General features: G+C 34.7%; 1 protein-coding gene and 1 pseudogene across 3 annotated transcripts in view; one reads left to right on the top strand and one right to left on the bottom strand.

The window, feature by feature from the left end:
- taok2a (TAO kinase 2a) overlaps nt 1–10,099 on the bottom strand; it is a 28,809-nt gene extending 18,710 nt beyond the window's left edge. For both annotated transcript variants that reach the window (XM_084115569.1, XM_084115570.1), the window contains exon 1: nt 9,648–10,099. The gene's annotated coding sequence lies outside the window, so the exon portion shown is untranslated. The remainder of the gene's footprint in view (nt 1–9,647) is intronic.
- A 6,124-nt stretch (nt 10,100–16,223) lies between these two features.
- LOC311081089 (trypsin-2-like) lies at nt 16,224–18,993 on the top strand (annotated as a pseudogene). The gene is made up of 6 exons: nt 16,224–16,257; nt 16,354–16,374; nt 16,478–16,646; nt 17,347–17,615; nt 17,712–17,857; nt 18,708–18,993. The product of its transcript is annotated as a trypsin-2-like (transcript).
- Nucleotides 18,994–20,237: the final 1,244 nt, after the last annotated feature.

Genomic DNA, 20,237 nt, shown 5'->3' with positions numbered 1-20,237 from the left:
TGCCAAGCGAGATATTTTATTTAACAGAAGTCGCCTACATCGAACGGCCCGTTTGGACTACATCCCTCTACTTCCTTCTTTAATGACGTCACTAGAACCGTTTTTTGACTAACCTCCGCCCACAGGAATGCTCCCTCAACTCTACCGAAATTCGTTTATGCACTTGCGCACTTCTTATAACTTACTGTGTTTACTCAGCTCTTACGGTGATTTTCTGAAGTAAAACTGACGCTTCATCTTTTGTGTGATGTAGCCTACATCACACAAAAGATGAAGCGTCAGTTTTACTTCAGAAAATCACTGTAAGAGCTGAGTAAACACAGTAAGTTATAAGAAGTGTGCAAGTACATAAACGAATAGCCTACAATAAACTTTATTAAACTCATCAGTATGTTTGATCATCATTCAGACAGCAGACTTGTAGGCTATTAATAAATAATGGATACATACAAGCAGATGACAAATACGTTATAATAACCGTAATTAAACTACTAAACTATACCCGTTTCATCTCTATACAGCACTCTGACTCTGTAGGCATTATTGTCCGACTCGAAATGAACACCGTTACTGAGAGTTTCTGATATTATCATCATTCCGTGAGATGAAATTGTCCTGAGAGACTGAGCACGAGCTCATGAAGCTCCGCCCCCTGGGCCGTCCAGCAGCAGCTTATTTGCATTTAAAGGGCACACACTAAAACAGCGCGTTTTTCTGAGCCCCAAAAAATGACAATTTAAACATGCTGTAAAAAATGATCTGTTGGGTATTTTGAGCTGAAACTTCACATACACACTCTGGGGACATCAGAGACTTATTTTACATCTTGTGAAAAGGGGCATAATACGGGACCTTTAATGCATCATCAATTTTGCAGACAGACTTATCAGACGACTTGACCGGAGAGATACTGACTGACAAGTTTTTCTTAGTGCTAATCTAAAAAAGTAATTGGGAATGGTGAGCTTATATAGGCCCAGGCGCTCTATTACTATTACGTTCTAAGAATTAGCTGGCTTACATAAACTACAGAAGTGTTTTACTTCATGTCACTAAACATGTTTCTAAACAGGTTTTAACTTTAGGCTAAACATTCATCTGTACCTCATTTTTTGGATGCTTCTTTGTGGTTATTTAAGACAAAGCCTAGAGTTTGTTGCGGTGGTGACAACTGAGTGTGGGCATTTCACTCATGCTGGATGCGTCAACGTCACAATTTCCATATGCTGCTTTACTATTTGTATTCATAGCCAAATTGAAATATTAAACAGAACGATAAAACAAAGTTATTGACTGGTTAATGCTCATTTCAAATAAGAGTTTCTGTTTAAAACGTTTCATTTTTGTTTGTTCCTGTAAAATTTTAGTTTTTTCCTTTCAATTCCCTGAAAGGTTCAGAGCCATGATTTGAATAAAAACTAATCTTAGAGCCAGTAAAAATGGCTTTAGGTGAGTAAATAATCACCTTGGCTTGTGGCTGACAAAGTTTGAACTGTCAGTTTGCATTTAATGAAACAAAGATTGCTGAAGTCAAAAGATTTTTACTAATGGACCAATCTCTGTGTAAAAATAAAAGAATGATTCAGCCATCTTTCTTAAGTCATTTATATACCCCTGTAAAATGGCTCCAAATCTCAGGTGAAAATTGACATTTTTAACACTCTCTACAAAAGAGTGGATTACTCTGTAAATATACATCTGTGACATTTAATATTTGGCCTGCATCACTATTTATGTTTGTCTTTCAACCAATTTTTTTTTTATAGCAAAATTAAGAATTTGAGCCGGGGACCTTGGCATTGGACATGGAATGACCCTTAAGCAACCACACTGTAATAGATAAACACAGCAAGACATATATCAAACCTAAATTTACCTAGCAAAAAAGTTAAATATGGACCCTGTGTACTGTGCACCTGATAACTCCAAGCACAGTTTAAATCCAACCAATCTACAGATAACCAAGAGGGGAAAAACATGAATGCATACAATACCATTCAAAAGTTTCAAAAGTTACTTTTATTCAGCAAGGACGCATTAAAATAATCAAAAGTTACATTAAAGACATTATAGTGTTACAAAAGATTTAAATTTCAAATAAATGCTGTTCTTTTGGACTTTATATTCAAAGTCTCCTGAAAAAAAATTAATAATAATAAAATATTTCCAGAAAATATTAAGCAGTACAACGGTTTTCAACATTGATAAGAAATGTTTGTTGAGATCCAAATGAGCATATCAGAATGATTTCTGAAGGATCATGTGATACTGGAGTAATGATTGCTGTAGGGCTGTCAACTTAAAATTGGAATTTTCGAATATTCGTCGAATTAAAAAAATCAAATCCACATTCAAATGTAAAAACGGTGCATTCGTAGTGAGTTGTAGCGTTTCAATGTTTTTGTTAGCATATCCAGTTGAACTCAATAGATGCGGCGCTGCTGCGTTGCTCAAAACATTGCAGAAATAGAAAAGCTCAATGCGGAGAATATTTTGGTTACGTCAAAACCACAACCAAGCTGCAGTCAATCCTGCATTAAACGCTCTTTCTGCGCTGCTTTTCCATTGTGCACTAGACGGACATCTTTGATTGTTGCATTTGCATCTCGCATAAGAGAGCCGCATTCTTAGAAAGCCATGTAAAGTTAAAAAAACATGTCTCGAGAGTCAAGACTTTGTGTGGGGTTTCTTCCCATTCCATTGCATCTCATGTTTTTAAATTAAAAATAAATGTTTTGTTCATAATTACGCAATTTACAAAATTATATTTGATTTATAAACATTAGTTTAAACGTCATGAACTTTTTTTTTACAGCCATGCTATTTTTTATGCATTAGCTAATATTTTAATCATTGCACCCTCAGGAGACAAGCCAATAGCTTTTTTCCTCTAAGTGAAATTAAACCTTTTAAATTCGAATATAATTCAAATATTAGTAATATTTAAGAATAAACTTCAAATTTAGTTTTTCCGCCATTTAGACAGCCCTAGACTGCTGGAAATTTAGCATTGTCATCACAGGAATATATTACATTTAAAAGTATATTAAATTATAAGACAACAGTAATAATTAATATAAAAATAGAAGACAATTGTAATAAATTAATAATATTCTTACAAAATTACTGTTTTGCTGTATTTTTGATAAACAAATTGGGAGCAAATGGCATTTAAAAAAAAGGTTTGTTTGGGGTGAAAGTGGTTTTCAAAAATTTAACCAAGTGCCAAAATGCCACTCTTAACTTGTAAACTCCTCTCATCTCTTCTCTGGCTTGGCTTAGCCTATATGCCAAAATCTGGCATCTGCAGCACACTATAAAAGACTAGTGAAGTCTGTGACCCAGTTAGAAGTTGTGACTCTGTGCAGCGCATTAATAAAGAAGATGCGCTAATCTGCCCTGGTTGGATGGAGTTTCAAAATCAGATGTTTCGTTCCTTCCTTTTTTCATCTTCTTCATGCTAATGATCCAATAATGTTTGTTCAAAGTTTCTGAATTGCCAACTATTGTGGAGAAAAAAACGACGATCATATTCACATCCATAATATACAAACTCTGATCAATATGTAAAGAACATGTCATTTGCATATGCATTTAAAATTCACAAATCACACACAGTGGAAATGTAAATATGTACTTAAGCTTCAGGCTGAGTGAGGTGGTTTAGTAGAAGGTTTGTGAGGGAGTGAAAAACTACACTGGGTTAAACTGTGCAGCAATTAACTATTTTGATTACGGATTCATCTGTTGGTTATAAGTTCTTTGATTCATTTAAACAAAAAGTCACAATTCAAAATCTTGAGAAATGTTCCGATAAACAATTTGCAAATTGAAGGCAAAAAAAATATAAAAATGTCAGGATAGTAGAAGAAACAAGTTGCTGTCAGTAAATGTAAGGAACATAAATGCTCTTAAATATTTCTATAAAATGCTTATATGTGCATACAGAAATTAATATCACTGAATGGCCTACTTGCACTGAGCTTTGTGATGCACTTCCGCCACCTAAAGTGAGTGTACGCAAGATTTAAAAAATCTTAGACAGGATAAGAGATATTCAGAATTTTTCTAATAATCTGAATTTTCCAAACTCAACGGAACATGAAGTTTTAATCCAACACAAGCCGATCTGAGAAAGCAGCAGCTGTTAAACATACACAATTATTTCACCACGGTGTCAGTGCTCGTCTAAACTAGTGACCGCAATGCTGAGGTGTGTTAGACCTGATGAATAAGATCAGTGATATTTATTAATTTGAATTCAATATTTAAAATCACTATTTTGTGACATTTTTCATTGTCAATCATTTTACTGTATGTAATGTACGTTTATGCCCAAAATTAATTAATATTCAAAGTAGTCCACTGTCATCCTCCTCTACGCTGTCTACTGTTTGAGATTAAATATTTAACAGTTACATTTATTTAAGGCACGTACTAACAAGCATTCATTCATTTAAATATTTTAAAAGACTGGAATAAGAGCACCAGTGCAAACAAGCAATCCTTTAAATCAGTCAAATTAATTTAAAAATGTAAAATCAACAGGTATGAAAATATGATCAGTAAGAGAAAACACTGTTAATGAGAGGACGAGACCTGGACTGCTGCAGGTCAGTGGGGAAATAGAAGTTATGTATTATTAGGAATGCACAGTTGGAAAGTTGGAATATATTTAACATTTCAGCAGGTATTAAGATAATTCATGTTAATGCAGAGAACAGGATTCATTGTTTTAATCAATTGACAGCCATAAAACATAATAATAATAATCTGCGTTCTCATGCATGTAGGTGCGCTGAATGCTGTAACCGGAAACTCCCAAGTTATAATAAGTAAAACACGGAAGTAGTCGTGCAAGTAGTCCAAAGAAAAACACCAGCAAAGTCAAAGCAGCTGACAGAAACCTGGCCAGATGAAACAATTAATTTGATCTCCTATGCTCTGGTGATGATAATCGAGCCTGAAATCTGATCTGAATCTTTACTGGCTAGTTGACGCAGCCCATTTAAACTATAATAAATAAAAAAAACACTGAGAAACAGACACAATGGAGACATTCTTATGTTAGTTTGAATCAGACAGGTGGAGACTTGCAATAATTTGAGATTCTTTATTGTTATCTTGATGTTCTCACTGGCTCCTGAGGCTCAAGCTTTTATAAGAACAAATAGCTACAAGTCAACCAATTATCTGCACTGTATCACCATCCCTGAATTCATGCAGAATTATAAAAATCACAAACACTAAACTGTTAACAAATATCTGCATTAAATCAGCTAAATTTCACGATTCAATTAGATTTCGATTCACAAGCTTGTGATTCGATTACGGTTAAATTCAATATAAATTATTTTGGATACACGCAAGGCAGTTAGTACTACATTACTATAATATTTAAGGATAAAATTAACTGATTTGTATACAAACGCACTCGAGGCAGTTTTTTATTATAATGAAGTTGTCATACTAACTTTACAATAATCATATTTCTACTAGGGTTGGGCAACGATTAATTGCGATTAATCGCATCCGAAATAAAAGTTTGTGTTTACATAATATATGTGTGTGTACTGCGTATAATTTGTTGTATATATAAATACACACATATGTATGTGTATATTTAAGAAAAATTTGCATGTAGATACTGTAGATATATTTATACATAATTTATATTATATATGAATATTTTATATATAAATACCACATTTTTCTTAAATATACACATACATACAGTATGTGTGTATTTATATAGACTAAATAACTATACACAGTACACACACATATATTATGTAAACAAACTTTTATTATGGATGCGATTAATCACGATTAATCGTTGGCCAACCCTAATTTCTACTCCAATTCGTGTTTTGAAATATAAACATGAAAATGCTGTAAAAACTTGATGGATTTATTCAAACATTCATTAAAAATTGAAGATTTTTTTTTTATGAGGAATGTGTAATGTGGTGCATATATTTATTAAAATGCTCCTCTCTGGACACTAAATATGAGGTAAATGTGACGTTATGTGAAATTGTTTACAAGCTGTTTTATTGACGTCTTTACGCGGTAGAAACACAGTGATTACATGTGACATGGATTTCGGTAAGTTGGACTGTATCTTTTAACATACCTTCAGATGTTCCTTCATGTTTATTTGTTGAACTAATTGGTTCTTGGGATTTAAGAATCGATATCGGTTGGTAAAAATGAGAATCATAATTTTTTTACCAAGCCCTACATACTAAACTGTGCTTTAACAACACAATAGGCTGTCAGTCTGAGGTCTAGACCTGAAGATTTAAGACCCCGATACTTCAAGCGAAATCGAAGAACGAACTGGTGTCATGTTATTTCGAATAAAATCAGGCAAAAACAAAGATTGTTTTGTGTTTGTTTCAGGGGTTTGTTTTTAGAAAAGCTCGCTCTGGCTGGTAAACACCGAACTACCATTGGTCCATGGCGATTATGAAATAGCCTAGGTGTGGCTTTTGAGGCTCTGCCTTCTTTGATGTGGAAATATTCTCCGCTTCATTTCTTCTTTTCAGTCCATCGAGGACAGACAACCATGAGTAAAAACATGAACACACTGGAGAGCCGATTTAATTCTCATTGCAAAAAGTTTTTGACACTGTTTTTCCATGTTTAATACTGTAAATCTATTGCAAGTGGTATACTATACATAAACGTAATGTGACTTTACTGGTGTGCCGAATTGCAGAGCTATGATCAGATGCTTTCTTTATGGTTTTCTCATGGCTGTCATTTGCGTTGTGTTTATTTTATTGAAAGGAAAGCGTGGAGCACATATTTACATATTCATCTAAACGTCACTCTCAGCACGGGCGCCGTCAGGATGTTCGCTAACAGTATACCACTGCTCACGTATTCCCTTATTATCACCCCAAAGTGAAGACTGAAAAAGAACTTCGCTGCGAGTATATTGGGGCCTTTACACTCAACACATTTCAAAGACATGTAAATGAACAGAAACATTCAATTTAAGACATGAGTGAGGTCCATAAAATCTAAATTAAATGCAGTTTGAAATGATTTTACTTCCGTAATTCGATGAATTTCTGAATAAAATACGATATTAAATGGGAAAAAATTGGTTTGGACTTGATTTGATCCATTGGGAAATGACAATGGATTCAGATCGTTGGAGGGGAGGGGTCAAAAATGTAGGAATTTTTGACATCAGCAGAAAAAGGAATGTTGTTTCCTTATACCAAATAATACCAAGACAACTTGGTTTGTAAAAGTAATAACATGCATTATTCGATTTTGCATTGTCTTAACAGTTGTGATGAAACACAGCAAATCTTTTCTTCAGTATTGTGATGTACCATTTGATTTGAGTGTAAAGGATTATCAAAACAAAAGAAAGAAAAGAAATGAAGGGCGGGTAGTTAGTTCCATGCATCAGTTGTTGATTGGAATTTAAGATGTGGGTGTTGCAAATAAAGGCAGATAAACAAGCTTGCAGGAGCGGAGTTCAAGAGAAGTCTGTCATTTTCGCTGGAAGGACCAGTTATGATATTTTGATACATTACAAGGTCAAAAGAAAAAAGAAAAAAAAGTGACGATTGTGAATTGTTCACACTATGATAAATTACAAGCATTAAGAAAACAGAAAGGGTAGATTTTCAGTTCATGCCAGCAACTTAAAACACAGTATTCTGACATGGACAAAACAATGATAGACATGGCCGTTCCCAGCAAACATGTGTTTGCTGGGAACATCAGAAAACAACTCTGAAAGAGATGCTCAGATTAAAATATAATGCTTCAACCAGACACCCCAGCACAATAAAACAGACGGTGACTCAATCACACCACGGGAGACAAGCAACTGTGCTTCACCCGAGTGTCAAAGCTTTTAGCAGCACAGAAATCTTTCTGGTTGCTGTAATGAAGGAAAAGCATATGTCATCTGAGCTCTGTGGATGACCACCAGTGCTTCCAGCAGCATGATTACAGGGTGGTGGGGGTCTATGGGATGGAGAAGTCTATTGCACATTTCCTGTTTAAAGAAAGGAGGTTCACACAAGCTCTAAGGGAAATCCACAGCTGCTAACCACCAACCAACTTTTTACAATGTAGGTCTCAATCCTGATCATTTTGGATGTCTCTTATATTTAAAGAGTTAGTTCACCCAAAAATGAAAATTCTGTCTAATTCCTCACCCTCATGTTGTTCCAAAACCATAAGACTTTCGTTTTCTCTGAATGACAAATTAAGATATTTTTAATGAAATCAGCCATTTCTGTCTCTCCGATGAAAATCCACGCAACCAAACCTTTGATGACTCAAGAAGTTCATAAAACCATTGATCAATTTGTATAGATGAATACATTCTACATAAGAATTGGATTAAACTGCTTGATTAACATGGATCTTTTTGAATCATCAAAGTTTCGGTTTAATGGACTTTCAAAGGAAGGACAAAAAGGTTTAATTAAAAATATTTGAATTTGTGTTTCAAAGACATAGGTTTGGAACGACATGAGGGCGAGTAAATGGTGGAATTATTTTCATTTTTTGGGTGTACTAACCCTTTAACCCCACTTGATTTGTATCTTCAACTTACAAGTAGATGCTCAAAAGACTTGATCTGGGTGTGTCATCCACAATGTGCAGCGACCAGGACTGAGAACTACAGTCTTGGCCTAATGGTTAGAGAGTCAGATTGGTAACCCGAAGGTTGCGGGTTCGATAATCTCAATGCAGCAAAAAATGACTGAGGTGCCCTTGAGCAAGTCACTGAACCCCCAGTTCGCTCCCAGGGCACCAAAGCAAAATGGATGCCCACTGCTCCAGGTGTGTGTTCACTACTCAGTCACTACTCCTAATATATGTCCACTAACTTGTATGGTTTAAATGCAGATCACAAATTCAGAATATGGGTTACCAATACCATACTTTAACTTCACATGTCACTTTCACTTTTTACAGCATTGATGAGGTCCTCCTCTTAACAGTCTACTAACATTGCATTATAAATATCAAGTATTGATTACACATGCCCTAATGTGCTATTACTGTACTTAAATGGTACCCAGTAATGTTCTTCCTTCCACTCACTGAGTGCATTTAAGTCTATAATGTATTTGTGCAGTTGAAACACACCTTTCACACCACTAAAACCTTTCCTGTTGACTTTGTGTAGTGTGGATCAGTTTTGTTGGCCTCGGGACTGAATGAATAGTCAAGTGTGTGGTTAAAATATATAAAGAGTTGCATACTATTGTATAAATGCTAATTAGGGATGGGGGTACAGTCAGTTTCCGGTGTTCTGCGGGAAAAGGGGGAAACTAAACAATAGAAACAACCCGGCTGTGTCTCAAATCCCCAGTGAAAATGCATTTTGGGGAAATAGAGGAAGAAAATGGTTCCTGATGCTTCTTGCATAGGCAGCTCACTAGGTTTTGAGACACATGCACCGACTAAAGTAATGATCGTAGTACAAACCCTTGCTTATATTGTTATGACTGAAGATGTCCGGCTAGTTCATGACAGGCTCAAGATGAGCGTCTGTCAACAACAGAAAGTCCGAGTTTACGCGTCTTATCCAGCTATACAAGTCTCACAATCACCATTGAGTTTCAAACGTAAAAGTGACTAAAAACAATATATCTTACCGTGGCGTGCTGCGATCCTCCTCTTTATTCCCTGTGAATAAACAGTTATCCGGCTTCCTCCGCAAAAAACCGTGGCGTTTGCTGTTTTTTGCCCGCTGCGACGTTTCAAATCAACACACGGTCCATTTCTTCTACCAACGTCCGCCTTCTAGCGTGCAGAAGAGTATACTTTTATATGCATGAATGTCCTAAAACTCTAGTCTATATGAAGTCTTTATCTCACTCTCTCGCTAACGGCTCGTTAGCCAGCTAGCCAACTGTTTCCACTTTGAATACGGGCCGCGGCTGGTGTACCTGCTCGCCCGCTCCCGTGCCTATCATATTGCACAGTTACATCCGCGCTTTTGATTCTCGATATGATTTTAAGACTAAATTTATTCTGTGTCTGATTGTCTTTCTATCTTACCCCCTTTTTTGTCCAGGAAACGCAAAATGGCTACGTGGGGCGGGAGCCAACCGGAAGGGAGGTCAAAATGCTGTGCCGTGTGTTTCCGGTGAAGAGTGGCTTTGGGAATTTGCCATCTTGATAAGGGCAACGTTTATTATGAAATGTTGTAAAAAAATAGCAGTTGATGGATACATTACACAACATTAAGGTTTGGCATAAATTGCAACAATGCTACATTAAAAAGAGTACTATTTTCAATAGAAGAGATGCATTCCTACATTTCATGGTACATGTCAGCTTGTTGACTGAGTCATATTTTTTTTTTTTTTCTAATAATAATCTAAAACATAATTTTGGCTGTCGTTTTTGCTTTATGCAAATGAAAATCCCAAGCAAAATACAACAATTTTATCATGTCATCACTATGGTAAAAGCCAGTGTTACTGTCTATTGCCTAATTATTATATGAAATGCACTATGTATTAAAATGGATAGAATACTTTAAAGTCACAAGAATTGAATATATGTATAAGAGATTCTGGATCAGGATTGCAGAAAGAAGTCAAGTCAAATTAATTCTCATTTATTTATATAGTGCTTTATACAGTACCGATCATATTAAAGTGGCTTCACATTATTAAACAGAAAAATAAATAACAGTGCTAATGTTGTAAAATTCATCAACTACGAAACAACTTTAATTTCAGCTGTGAAGCAACTCTACAGAGAACAGTGTCATTATCCAGCTTAATACAATCTTGTTTTAATTCACTTCAAATGCTGCAGTGGTCATACACCATGAAACAAACTAAATTCAGCTGTAAAGTAGCTCTACAGAGTCTCATTATTCCACTCAACTAAGTTAAATGTTGATTCAGTTCAGTTCAATAACAGTGTTAATGATAGTGTCATTAGCTTAATTCAGTTCAATTTTGTTCTCATCCAACAATGTCAGTGCAGTTAAAATGATAATAATACCGAATATGAAAGGACATAAGTGTGAGATATCCTCCCTAAATGTATTAAAGTCCCTCTGTGGTGAAAAGCAAGTTGTTAATGTTGTTTATGTGGTGTTTTTAATATGCTTTAAGACAAATGTGCAAATTCACAAGTCAACACCATTGCTTAGTATTTTCTAACTGCAGTGAACCAAAGGGGTTTGAAATCGCTGCTGTTTCTGAAGTCACAAACAGGGGGACTTTAACAAAGGCATTGCATGAGTAATATTCATACAACCTTTAAGAGCAAATGTATTTTGGTGGGGTGCAATCCGTTCATGGCAAATAAACTGAAGCCAGTGGAATGACTAATGCTGTTATAAGGCTACACTGATATGTTGAACTCTGTAATGGGGTGGAGGGTGTAATGGAGGGTGTCAACGTGAAGTTAATTTTTAACCATCTTAAATTGATTTGTTAATTTCCATCTTTATAACGTTTGAGTTATATATTTTATCAAAAATAAATATTGGGGACATAAAAATGCACTGCACTACAGTTTGTCCACTGTAGTAAAACCAGGAAAACTATCACTGAGCAAGCAGTCAACATCGATAACATTTTAGTAAAATATATGAAAATGACACTCAGACAGGCACAGAAATAGTAATAATAACAATAAAAGTACACTCTTAAAAAATGGTTCTTTAAAGGTTCTTTACACGCAGTAACAGTTCTATTTAGAACCATAATCGTCCTGAAGAACACTTTATATGCTGCAGCTGAAATGGTTATTTGTGTTAAAGTTTAGGGTTCTGCATTCCCGCATTTTTGTTTTTCAAATCTGTAACTGTCAAATCCTCATTACTGATTTTCTGGAGCTCAGCTATACAACTACACAGACTGTCAACACACTATCAACATGTAAATTATTTCTTTCCAATGTCTATAAATGTTAATTTTAAAAATTGTAACTGGTTTCCAATCAATCATGTCTTTTTTTTAGTTTAGCAGAACATGTAAGTGTGAGCAGCTCTGTTCAGTTACTCGTCTTCTCTTCTCCACTAAGTAACATTGAATTTATGATTCATATTGTTAGATTTTTTTAATTATTACTTTATGCCTAAACATACCCAGTCACAAAAAAAGAACACATTAAAGCTATCCCATGACTTTATGTCACTTTTTCTTTTGCACATGCAAAGGGCTCACATAGGCTATACTGTCCATTTTTGCTAATTTTGGTCTCCATAAACATAATGTTTTTTAGCCTACATAATCAAATGGAAGAGACACTGTAACTAAACTCAAATATGTATTTCAGATGCATTTTCTTTACATATTTTGTTCTACTGTTCTTTCTCTCCTTCTTTCATCCTCTTTGCCCTAATGAACTCACAAGAAACACTTTTATCTTTTATCTTTGAAACACAGCCCAAATATGTTCTTTGCATGAATATACATAATTTTTTTGTTTTCATGACGTTTTCAGGACGTTTTCATGTCTTGAAATTGCACGGTTATTTTGTTTTAAGAGGAAAAAGGAAACAATATAGTTTGATAGTGCAAAACTTTCAGCTATGAAAACTCTTTCTTTATCAAAGGACTCAACATCCAACTTAAACATTCACAGGTAGCCTACGACTAGCACAGACATCGTATAGCTAAAATTTAATGTTTGTCAATGATTTAAAATTCCATAGTTTATTTCTGATCGCAGTTGTAGCCTATGTAAGTATCTAGAGGAAAATGGAAAGAAAAACACCTAAAGAGGAACTCTCAACACTAATGCGCAGGGTCAGTCGGTGAAATTAAGAAAGATCACAGCCTTGATCAACATGTATTTTAAAGAAGGCTAAATTAATATGTAGATGGTGTAGACTTTTTTAATATTGTGAATAAACTATAAGTATTTATTTTTCCATGTAGGCTACATGTTAAACAAATAAAAAAATAAAACCATCTGTAATACTGTAGCCACTAGATGTCTGTATAGCCTTTTATATAAATATATGGTAACACTTTAGAATAATGGTCCGTAGTTAACAAGTAATTATGCAGGAAGTAATAGGTAGTACTGCATTAACACCGAACTTAATACTATTAACTACACTCAAAAAAATTTTTTTGTCTAAAAATAAGATTTATGTATTTGAATTGCATAACAAATTCCCATGCATTTGGATTACATAGTTTTAACATAAACCAATCAATACTCCTGAATGTGATTCATATTTTTAAGTCATAGCTAAATGAAACAGATAAGATTTATGTAATTGTATTAATAAACTGAATGTGATTTATATTTGTCAGTCGTATGTAAATGAAACAGGTAAGATTTATGTAATAGTACACAGAAAAACGCCCATGTTAAATCAACACTGCTCAGTGTTCATATGTGTGCACACTACAGAGGTAAAGCGGTCTTGAAGTTAATGAGATAATTAAGTGATGATTGAGCATTAATTATGAACACCTGCTGTTAACAAGCAGAATCACTGAAGGAAAGAGAAACACAAGAACTACAACTGACTTCAGCCACAGCTAAAGGAAGACATTAAATCTGTGAAGATCTCAGCAGAGGAGGATTAAACAACTCCACAAACAGCATTACCAGCTTCACTTATTACTAACCAGACTGACTTTATTTCATTTCCGTTTGAATGAAAACAATAGGTGTATTTTAAAGTCACCATGATGGTGGTTAGCGTTTGCTTTAGTTGGACTCTTGACCATTGACTCTTTAATATAAAAATTTCTCTGGCTGCTATAATTATGTGTTTATAAAACACGTTTGTTGCAGCAAAAAAGCCAAGAGAACATGAGATCAGGTGATGTTGGCTGTTTATTGAAGAAGGTGTAATCATCATATTGTGGCCTGAATCACTTATCTTTTTCAGTGTTTAATGCTTTGATTATTGGGGTTATGTGATTTTGTTTTAATTGTTATAGTAGCTGTGTGACCTGACAGCATTAGATCCAACAGTTAATCAAATAATATAAAGAATTTTAAAAACATTTAGTGCATTAAACTTTCTACATTATTACTTGGACATCAGGAATCAGTGTATGACTCTCAACAATGGTGACAATCAATGAAATGCTTCATGCTGCAGTGCATGCTGGGTACAACCAATCAAAACTCACCCATGTCTCCCAGCATGCATTGCGGCATTAATAAATTATGCATCAGGATTTTTGTAGCTTTTGTCACCATTGTTGAGATTCATATGCTGTTTCTTGATGTCTGTGTGAGTCTATGTACTGCCATAGATTAAAGGTTTTTGTGCACTAACTATAAAAAAAAAGTATATTGTTTGAAAGATTTCATGCTGTAAAATTAAATGGCTTCTGTTATGGATAAAACAATATAAAAAAACACAAGTCCTATATAATCAAAGCATTAGACACTGAACAAGATCAGCGAATCAGGCAATTACATGATGATGACTCAATAAACAGCCAACATCACCTGATCTCTTTTTCTTGGCTTTTTTGCTGCAACAAACATGTTTTATAAACACATAATTATAGCAGCCAGAGAAATTTTTATATTAAAGAGTCAAGAGTCAAGAGCCCAACTAAAGCAAACGCTAACCACCATCATGGTGACTTTAAAATACACCTATTGATTTAATTCAAACAGAAATGAAATAAAGTCAGTCTGGTTAGTAATAAGTGAAGCTGGTAATGCTGTTTGTGGAGTTGTTTAATCCTCCTCTGCTGAGATCTTCACAGATTTAATGTCTTCCTTTATCTTCAGTTGATGTCAATCTAAGGCTGTGGCTGAAGTCAGTTGTAGTTCTTGTGTTTCTCTTTCCTTCAGTGATTCTGCTTGTTAACAGCAGGTGTTCATAATTAATGCTCAATCATCAGTTAATTATCTCATTAACTTCAAGACCGCTTTACCTCTGTAGTGTGCACACATATGAACACTGAGCAGTGTTAATTTAACATGGGCGTTTTTCTGTGTACTATTACATAAATCTTACCTGTTTCATTTACATACGACTGACAAATATAAATCACATTCAGTTTATTAATACAATTACATAAATCTTATCTGTTTCATTTAGATATGACTTAAAAATATGAATCACATTCAGATTATTGAATAGTTTATGTTAAAACTATGTAATCCAAATGCATGGGAATTTGTTATGCAATTCAAATACATAAATCTTATTTTTAGACACAAATTTTTTTTTGAGTGTAATATGGAAGCAATATTAACTAAGCAGTAAGTAATATCTAATTTAGTACAAAGGTCCTTGGTAGGTATTTGATTATTACTAAAGAAATGTATCCTCACTGAGAACTACTTGTGAACTAAGAAAGAATAACCAATTAATTACTAATCACAAAAGTAACATGTCTAAAAAGTGAACAATTGTGGGTTTTTTTTTTTTACTCTTAACATTTCAGAAGCTTGTGCCTCAAATGGGTTCTTAGTTGAAACCAGTTTATGAATATTATATTCCCCCAAATACATTAGCTACAGGTTGAGATTGTGACTACTACTCTTGCCAAAGGATGGACGCATGTTCTCTGTTTATTTCAAACTTAAACATAGAATAATACTAATAATGATAATTTGTTTAAAATTTTAAACAATTAGGAAGTGATGCTGACACTCATGATTGGATTAGTTCACTATTATGAGCTCTATTAAGTGTCAGTTCAATATGTCTCAGACTCCAAAGACCTACCTTTATGTTACAGTAGCCGCCAGAGGAGGACTTCTCTTTAGGATATGAATATAAACATTGATGTTCTCTTGTCAAAAACAATTTGCATCCTTAATGAAGAAATTGGCTGCATTTATGTTGCGATAATCGCAAAACCACATCTTCCAGATTACAATGTTTGTTAGAATATTACTAGTGCCTGTACAGTATGTGTTAAATATAAAATTAAATAACTTGTATTACTTGTGAAAAACATGCTAACTCACTAATTACTCAAGCGTTACCTTGTTATCCCGCAGGAACTACTAGTGATGTGGCCCATTATTTTAAAGTGAAAAACATGCTAAAATACTTATTTGCAGCTGTATCATACAAATAAATAGTTAAAAAATCATATATTGTGATTTCTGGATTTTTTTTTTTTAGATTATGTCTCTCACAGTGGACATGCACCTACGATGACAATTTCAGACCCCTCCATGATTTCCAAGTGGGAGAACTTGCAAAATAGCAGGGTGTTCAAATACTTATTTTCCTCACTGTATTATCTTGATTCATGCCAATGGTATGTGCCTGCCAACACATTTATGTAAAAGGTATATTTGTGTAGAACAGTGAGGCCTCAGGCAGGTAACACAAACCAGTTCATCGGCTCTGTTTATCTAAATATCTGGTCTCTGTCTCCCTCATAGGTTCTCTCTGCCAGTTAGATGGTAAGTTGTCTTAGTCTTAATGACCATAACAATCTTGTTCCACATATGTATATTGATAGGGCATTTTAGTTGAGAATTCCCACACTTTCTTTCCTATAATCAGTGTGTGGTCAAGCTCCCCTCAACAACAAGATTGTTGGAGGACAGGCTGCAACTGCAGGGTCTTGGCCGTGGCAAGTCAGCCTTCAAAGTGCCAGATTTGGTGGCCATTTCTGTGGCGGGAGTCTAATCAATAAAGACTGGGTTTTGTCTGCAGCTCACTGCTTCCAAAGGTATGAAATTGAAGCTTAAAGGGTTAGTTCACCCAAAAATGAAAATTCTGACATCAATTACTCACTCTTGTGTTGACCCATAAGGCTTTTGTTCATCTTTTAAACACAAATGGAGATATGTTTAATGAATTTTTAGGGATATTTGTGTCAAGCAAGCATGCTTGAGCTTCCGTTTTAAAAATCTGAGTGCTTTATGTAAGTTTGCTGATTAATAAAAAATTATGTGATCAATAAGTTTGACAACATATGTTTCAATATTGCTTTAAGTCATCAAAATAAGTCAAATAAATAATTTTCAACTTTAAAAAAAATTAATAATAATACAAGATTCAACTATTTTTTTAAAGTCAGTTTAATGTAATTTAAGTTGAAATAAACATCCAAGTTAACTGTAGTTGAAAATTTAAGGCAGCAAATTTTGCGAAGACTTGAATTAAATTGCTCGATTCATATGGATTTGTTTTACAATCTCTTTATGAATGTTTTGAAGTTTCAGAGTTTTAGGTGAATAGCCTTTCAATGGAGGGACAGAAATCTCTCAGATTTCATTCAAAATATCTTCATTTGTGTTTCAAAGATGAATGAAAGTGTTGTAACAACATAATTTTCATTGTTGGGTGAACTAACCCTTTATATACAACTCAAGACACAATTATAAATTGATCACAGTGGAATTAAAACTGAGTTTGCCTATTCACAGCATCTCCGCAGGTACCATTGAGATCTACCTAGGACGTCGGAGCCAATCGGGCTCAAACCCCTATGAGCAATCCAGGACAGTGAAACGATTAATTAACCATCCTTACTATAGCGATCTTAGTAGTGATAACGATATAGCACTGCTCCAGCTCTCCTCTTCTGTGACGTTCTCTGATTATATCAGGCCAGTCTGTCTGGCTGCTGCTGGTAGTGTATTTGCTGCAGGTACAGAGAGCTGGGTCACTGGATGGGGCTCGTTACAAGCTGGAAGTAAGTGAATATTAGTTGCAAATACTGTAAAGCTCAACAATTTACTGTAAATGGCTATTAAATGACACTAAAATGGTCCTCTCATCTATGTCACAGGCAGCCAGATTTCTAACATACTGCGGGAGGTGATGATACCAATTGTGAGCAACAGTGACTGTGATAATGCTTATAGAGGAGGCATCATCACAAGCAATATGATTTGTGCTGGATTGCTAAATCAGGGAGGGAAAGATTCATGTCAGGTATGACATCAATCATTTGAACCTTTTTTAATTTACAAATTACAAAAAAATTACCCGCAAGCCCAAACACTGAAACTCAAAATATGTCACTCTCACATTTGAAATAGATATTTTACAGTCACTATGAATGCAATTAGGACATAGGCTACTGCATCCTACCAGTGACAGTTGCCTCGCTTCACTTATATTCAAAACACCTATCATGTGGCTTTATGTGATAGTAAACAGTCCGTCGAATGTGCACTCCAGAATCTCAACAGAAGTAGTAGATCATCCAGGTACTTTTCGCCTACTTTTGGTCGAATACTTTAAATTCAGACATACTCCTCTTTTGCGGCAGCATTTTTCACATTCTACATATGGAAGTATAGAATCGGACTCAGCTGTCTCATCTTAGTACAGTTTTATCATTGTTAGAATATAAAATGCGTAAAATATTTCAATACAAGCATTTCAGTCAAATGTGAAAAGAAGACTTTTAAATTACTGCAACCTAGTTATGGTTAAACTTTAATTTGATTTTGTCCATCGGGAAGTGATCAGATGGTTGTGGTTTCTGGTTTGCTATTGCTGTGATGTCATGCGAGTGAAACGCCACGCCAGTAAACACTTCATTAGAGAAGAGAAGAGAAGAGAAGATATGTTGCCGCAAGCAGAAGGAGAGGTTATTTTGAATAAAGATTATGAACATTTGAATAAAAATGCACAGAAAAAAATCATAGTGATTATAATAAACACTGCAATATTCCATAAAAATAAGAATTGTTCATGGTTAATTTTACTTTAATTTTATTTTAACAGTTAACTGTATATTTTCAGATGTATAAATGTTAAGTGTTTATCAATGCAGGGAGACTCTGGAGGTCCAATGGTCAGTAAGAACGACTCCCGGTGGATTCAGTCTGGCATTGTGAGTTTTGGTAGAGGATGTGCTGATCCCAGATATCCCGGTGTGTACGCCAGAGAGTCTCAATACCAGGACTGGATCAACTCTTACATGGACAGCAACCAGCCTGGATTTGTCTCATTCCAGTGGATTCAGAAGCTCACCTGACCTGCTTTTATTTTCCATTTCTCTCACATTCTCCATTATTCCTTTCATATGCTCCCTATATCTCTCTTCAGAGATTATTTGAATGAAAATTCTCAGGGTTCTTTGATTAAGAGGACAATTGTGATGTACAAGTTCTCAAAAGAGAGCAGGTATATTGTTATATTGTCATCTATTCTTTTTTTTATAGATATACTATTCTTGGAAATATTATTATATTATACTATTATTGAGTTGTTGTTTTTTTAACATTAATAGATTGTGTGAAGTTCAACAAACATGTGCCCTCAGAATGTTTGAATAATGAGGGTACAGTTTATGCCATTTGCAATTCCACTCTCTATTATGAAATTATGAAAAGGTCTTAATGTTTCAAAAAATAAATAAAAATAAAAATAATTATTAACATTCCATTTCATCTTGCGTACTATATTTCATTTGGAACTCGCATGTGGAAATGTCCAAAACATGACACAAATTCAGATGCAATTTTACTGCCTGGAAAATTGAGAAATGTTTAATTTAAGTATTTAAAAAAAAAACTTTTACATGGTTTCTTTCTTGGAATTCCAAATCAATGATTGTAGCACAACTGAAAATCAACAAGACTCTCTTTTTCAGTGTAGCCCACACTTTCCACATGTAACTCAATTTTGACCTGTTTAGTCAAAATAATTTTTGGAGCATTTGCTTGTCAGTGTAATGAGGCCAATTATAGGCAGTGGCTTCTTTCCTGACCTCTGGTTGTATGGATCACGCTTTCCAAACTGGAATATAATAATGTACCCAAATGCCTGACTTCAACATCAATCTATGACGTATTTTCTTCCTCTCTGCCATCACTATCACTGCTTCCTGGTCTGTCCAAGCACGAGACCCAGTGTGGTCACACCGGTTGCACCGCCTTAAGGACTGCCCTGACTGCTTCATTCCTCACTGATGTTCAACTTCTTCATTTCTTACTATGACCTTATTTCCTGATGCACTGCCATCACTATCATCATTACTTTCTGGAAAAGGTACAGCTTTTCCTCTCTGTCTTCTATAAAACATACTAACATCAACCTAAAACACAGGCAAAAAGGCTATTATACTGCCGGCCAGTACTGAACAATAGTGCCAGATACACAGAAAATATGTATCCCCTAAAATTACTTTATCACTTGCATAACACACAGATTATCGGTCTTTGAGTTATTGATTTTACAAAATGTGTATTAAAAATGACCAAAAACTTTTAGAAAACACATTTGAATTTTTCCCCTTTTATTTGGTTAATTTTTAGGTCTGACAGAAAGTAACAATAACATAAATATAGTAATATAGTAT

This window comes from Abramis brama (assembly GCF_963993115.1).
Source record: "Abramis brama genome assembly, chromosome: 1".
Lineage (NCBI taxonomy): Eukaryota > Metazoa > Chordata > Actinopteri > Cypriniformes > Leuciscidae > Abramis > Abramis brama.
Note: the sequence above shows the minus strand (reverse complement) of the source record. Positions and strands in the feature narration are given on the sequence as shown.